The sequence below is a fragment of the Amphibalanus amphitrite genome, unplaced genomic scaffold, assembly GCF_019059575.1.
Source record: "Amphibalanus amphitrite isolate SeventyFive unplaced genomic scaffold, NRLGWU_Aamphi_draft 000144F_arrow, whole genome shotgun sequence".
In the NCBI taxonomy this organism is placed as follows: domain Eukaryota; kingdom Metazoa; phylum Arthropoda; class Thecostraca; order Balanomorpha; family Balanidae; genus Amphibalanus; species Amphibalanus amphitrite.
Genome location: NW_024881639.1, coordinates 908,383 through 914,472, shown reverse-complemented (window position 1 = coordinate 914,472; position 6,090 = coordinate 908,383).

The following is a 6,090-nucleotide window of genomic DNA, read 5'->3' as shown; positions in this document are numbered from 1 at the left end:
ATAAGGTTGAGAAAATCGAGTTTTAAAAAAGTGTTGATTTTTCTGGGGTAAGCCCGGCATAGGGGTAACGCCGGCCACCTCCCCAGCGCTTTACAACGAGTTGATGAAACCATTATGTGTCTTCCAAATATTAACGGAAAGTGAAACATTAAGGTACTGATTAGCTCTGGACATCTTAGAGTTTATGTCACTACTGCCATTTTAGCTAGCGTCTACCACATATACAGTACAGGTCGATGAAAATCGTGATGCAAAATTGATAAAAAATGTGTATTTCAAAATTCCTTAAAATTTATTTTTCTTTTTACCTTAATGCATCATATTGCATATCATTCGACTCGGCTGATGAAGAAGAACACAACGACACCATTTTTGAAGCTCTAGCTTCATTGTCTGTTGCGTTATCTGCAAAAAGGTACTTTGACCCTAGTTGACCTTAAGTGACATGACTGGCTTTGTCTATGATAACATGTTTATTTTCGAAATTTATCTTTGATCTAGGTGTAAACCAAACCTGCTCAGTACCTATTATCTCATGGAAAACAGTGGTTTAGTGGCATTGCTCTCGGTTGGGGGTAAGCTTGGCCACTCGCCCGGGGTTACCCCAATGTGCTAATTTTTATTTTAGAACAGCGATGTTCGAAAAAATGTCATACTTAAGCCAACCTGCCTCGTCACCCCTCACTACAAACACTTAAACGGTCCTTACATAACATTCGTATGAATATTAGTTCTGTATGGTATAACATTAACAGTGCAACATATCTCACTTTTTAGCTAAAAACCCTTAAAATATCATTTTTGCTCTATAACTTTAACAATATGCAATTTTTGTTAGCCTTAACTTTTTTGCTGGCGTTACCTTAGCTGCCACGCTGAAAGAACAAACGGTTGAGCATTTTATTGTGAATAATTTAGCCGGAAACGGGGTGGCCGGGCTTCCCCCGCGCCCGGGCTTCCCCCGGCTTCCCCTAGATTTGATCACAAATGATGTCTTCATGCATTTAGTCCAGGTCGGGTCAGGTCAGGTCAGGTCAACCAGTAGGGGTCCTGCCGGGTATTCCTAATAGGTGTCAACCGCCTCTGACAGCTTCGCAACATGTTACGAAGGAACCAAAACTTCTTCGTAAATGTTCATACGGTTGCTAAATTCGAATTCAGCTCCAAAAACTGGCCTAGAAACATGTAAAACTCGAAAAAGTGAACCGAGGTCATCAACGGTCAATGACCTGACCTGACCTTCAGGTGACCTTGATACCCACCCTAATGCATGGGGGCAACATCATATCACATGTTTGAACGCTTAAAACCACGAAAAGTCCGCAAACGCGCGGCTAATGCGAGCCGACATACGCCGAATCGCGATTTCGGCCAAACATGGTCTCGAAAAGTAGGTCATAGGTCAAAGGTCATTTGGGTCAGGGTCATGAGATTTTTAGAGTAGAGGTGTAAAATTGATGAACGCGAGGGTACTGAAAGTTTCGTCGCGATCGGCCGCTTTTTACGCGAGTTATTCGCGAAAAACCATGGGGGGGTCCGTTCGACCCCCCCCCCCATACGGGCGAGGGTTAAGTCACAGGTATCGAAATTCCAAGATACATTTTATACATACTGCTACTTTTATCCATCGCTGAAAGTTTCAAAACGATTGTTCAGCCGGTGTAGCTAAAGCGATCATTGGAACTTTTTCTGAAGTATGGTCACTTGACGTGACCTGGTGACCTGACCTTGAATGGCCCAGGAAAAGATGGTGCTGCGCGCCGCCATTTTTGAAAAATTTGCGATAAAACTGAAGGGGGCGTATAGGCACCCCCCCCCCCCCCCCGCACGGCGCTTAAATATACTCGCAGTGTTTGCGTTCCCATCAATTAGGAAAATCAGCTACCTCAACAACAAATATTTCGCAGCGTATGCTCGCAATATAACCGCCGACGCCGCAACGTTTCTAGCAGCTCCCTTGGGAATCCTTCGACTAAATTGCCGGCGTCTATAATGCATTGCAAGAGACTTGTGTTGCGGCTGACCCAAATATGCTGCTTAGCTGGCATGACGAGTGTGAGAATGTGTTAGCACAATTGGACGCGTCCCCACGGCATCCCGAATCCTGGGCCGGGCGAGCCGCGGTGCTGGCTCGGATGGCCGCCTCCTCCACATCCAGGGGTGGTCCGTCCTGACTCGGTGCGGGTTCTCGGCACACGGCTCGGCGGACCGACGATGACCGACGGATACGGGCCACTCGCGGAGCGGCCCGAGCCGGCCGCGGCACAGCCGACGGGGCCCCGGGGGGCGTCATGGCTGGATGCGGACCGGGCTATCGCTCCCATGCCTTCAGCCTCGCCTACACAAGGTCATCTGTAATTGCTTTAGTCGCCACTGCTTTGCCATAGGGAAATTACATTGTGCTGTGTGCGCCATTGCAATCTCCTGCGATTGTGTGAAATTTTTGTGCGCCACTGTGTCGCGTACCACGAGCTACGATGCTACAATTCCTATAGTGTGCACCGTTCTGCCCCCTCCAAAGATGCTAGTGCTTCTGTGCGTCACTGCAGTCTCCTATGGTGTTAGTGTAATGTGCGCTTCTGCAGTCACCTATGACGTAGGTACGAGTGCACTGGGTTCGCCATCGCAGCCCCAAATGGTGTTAGCGTTCTGTGCGCCACTGCAGTTTCCTATGGTGTTAGCGTTATATGCGTCACTGCAGTCTCCTACGGCGTTGGCTGATGTAACGGTCGATCCCCTGTTCAACGAATTGTCTCGAGAGAACCACCGCACCTGTGGGTTCACAACGAATAAAAAACCAGGCGCGAGGGTGTAGATGGGAGAGAGGAATAAAAAACTTACGTTCTGACACGCTGGCCGTCCTCCGTTGACTGATGCCCTGGCGTGTTGTGCCTCCCTTCCCCACCCCTCCCCCACCCTGAGGCCATATGCACCGTCCTCCCAGCCTGCCTTGAGTGCGCGCGACTGCAGTCGCCACTGGTGATAGCGTCCTATACGCCACTGCAGTCGCCACGGCGGTGTTAGAGTTTTGTGCGCTACTGCAGTCTCTCGGTGTTAGCGTTGTGTGCCACCATGCAGTCTCCTTATGGTGTTAGCGTTGTGTGCGCTCAGCGCTACTGCAGTCTCCTATAGGGCGTTAGCGTTTCTAGCGCTACTGTATGTCTTCCGCGAGCTAGTGTTGTGTGCGCTTGCAGTCTCGTGTAAGGTTAGTGCTGAGTGCGACACTGCACTCTCCTAAGATGCTAGTGTAATGTGCGCTACTGCAGTCGCCTATATGGTGTTAACGTTCTATGCGCTATCTGCAGTGGCTTCTACGAGCTAGTGTTGTGTGCGCCATTGCAGTCTCGTGTGAGGTAAGCATGTCACTGGAGTCTTTTATGGTGCTAGTGTTATGTGCGCTACTGCAGTCTCCTATATGATGTTCGAGTGCGAAGGGTTTACCCACGGTTTACCAGTCACCACTGCAGTCACCAATGGTGTTAGCGCTTTATGCGCCACTGCAGTCTGCCAGGACGCTTGTGAGCGTCAGTGGAGCATCATATGGTGTTAGCGTTGTGTCCGCTAAACTGCAGTTTCCTATGGGGCTAGCGTTCTGTGCGCCACTGCAGTCTCCTATAGTGCTAGTGTTATATGCGTCATTGCAGTCTGCCATGACGCTTGTGTTGTGTGCGTTGTTGCAGTCTCCTATGGTGTTAGCGTTGTGTTTGCTACTGCAGTCTCCTATGATGCTATAGTTTCATGCGCAATTGCAGTATCATATGTTGTTGGCGCTCTGTGTGCCACTCCCGTCTGTTTCGCCACTGCCGTTCTGTTTTCCTTGTGTCATGTGCGATACTGCAGTTTCCTATAATGTTATGGTTGTGAGTGCCCTGTGCACACAACAGCCTGCATCCAGGCACTACATGATATTTATGTATCAGGGCATAGTGTTAGTGCTGCACTTTGACCAACAAAATCGTAACCATAAATAAAAAACATGATTTTACGCGTACGATAAGCGCAGATATGCATGCTGACATGTCTCCAGAGATTCCCTAGAAGCTTATTATCCCTCATGACTCGGTATTCACAATCCCGAGGCACGATTGCCTTCCCGCGGCTGCACTGACCGCGTCTCTGCAACAGTGCCGTATACCGTTTATCTATACGGGCGTCGTCCGCGGCTGGGCGGTCAGCGCGGCCTCCACGGCTCCCAGGCTGCAACGAGCCTCCATTACCGTCACGTAACGCCGCGTGACGCCACTGTGCCATGCGCGGCGCCGGCGTCGGGCCGGGGGGCCGCTGGCCGACCCCACCGCGAGGCCACTCGGATGAGTCAACCGTCACACAGCCCACCACGGTGCTCGGGGGCTGATGCACTTTTGTGACGCTGAAAGGCTCGATCATGTTTAAAATACCCATGTATCATGACATATGACACTCATAAATAAGGCTGACACTCATTACAACGAGTGGGTATTATAGGTTGGTGGACAGTGGCACATTTATGGCTCGAAGATGTGAACAATATTATGTTCGCGTGCCACCGTTCGATGGAAGATGACCGGGTTGTCACCGTCAGTGATCGCCGCCCTGCACCGGCGTGGAACGTGGCTCGACACTCGACAGTCCACAGATCTACCATGGTCTGCCGGCCATGGGTGTCAAATGGGAGAGCCAATGATTATGAACTTGTTTGTCAGGTTTACTCCTTCATGGACACTTAAACTGAGTTTTGACCTCCCTTTACCTGGGTGTCACTGTTTACATGGATTTGAGTCAAATCTGGTGATGGTGACTCATCCATGTCCTGGAGTTGTGAGACTAAAGAGAAAACTTTAATAAAACCCTGGTCGCCTTTTTTCTTAACGTCTCGCAACAAAACAATCTTAAAAGATATGTAGTCTTTCACCGTTCGCAGCAACACTGTATTTACATGGACCCAAAGTCGTCACAGCACCGTTATCTTGAGCTCATGAGAAAAAGGTAGATGATCGCCTGTCAGGCTGTCATGAGCTTAGAAGTAGAACTTCCATGCTACTGCTGCTCTCCCTGCTTAGGTGAGACCTCCCTCTTATCACTGCCATGCACACTGGGGCTCTCCAACTCCCACTGACAAGTGTCCCCAGATGGTCGGAGGGGACCCTCTTACTCCCACCGACGACTGCCCCGGCGCTGTAGGCGGGGACCCTCCAGATCCCACCGACGACGGTCTGCGGCGCGATGGGCGGGGACCCTCCAGATACCACCGACGACGGTCCGCGGCGCGATGGGCGCGGGGACCCTCCCATCCAGTGAGCGCCGCTCCCAGCCGTTGCCGCGTGCCGTGGGAGCGCGCTGGCCTCCAGCATTGCCGGGGGCATCCCGTGGCGCGTGGCGCCGCGTGCCGGTCATCTGAGTGGCTGCCGCTGCTGAGAGTTGCCCAACGCTGCGGCGATATAACCGACTAGCCACTGTGGCCGGCCACAGTGCTGCGTGTGCAGGGCAGAACACAGAGCCGACAGAGCTGATACAGTCGGTGCAGAGGGAAGCGCGACAGTCGGAGAGGCGCAGGAGAGATTCACCGCCGGGGATGAAACACTGAAAGGTGGGTCCCGCCTTCTGTGTAAACTTGGAGCTGGGCAATGTTCATTAGCATGCATTTAGCGAGACGTGTCTATCACTGTATCTAGGGTGACTAATTTAATTTCAAATAAGTAATAACTTAATCTTAGGAACCATTAATAACACTATTGAAAAAGGTAATTTGTTTTTAAGTAAAATTAGATCACGTTCAGTCAAGTGGGCTTCGGGCCACAGCGCTCCTCGAAAAGTAGCCACTGTCAGGACCACGGCATTTGAAAGAGTCTAGAACAGTTTAAATAGCCCATATTAGGTCCTGGTTATCATTAGTATTTAATTTTCGCTTACAAAGTAGTTTTATACGAATGTATAAATGCGTTATATTTTAGTTTCCCGATTATTTTTATTTTTTGCGGCATCTTTTTATTACGAATTGCTAAAGCCTAAGCTACACTAGTATGAATTCTGACGTTTTTTCGGTTTCTGCGGGATTTCGGTTCGCGTCGTCAAGTTCGCCTCATAGCGAATACATTGCGCAAGCTACACTGC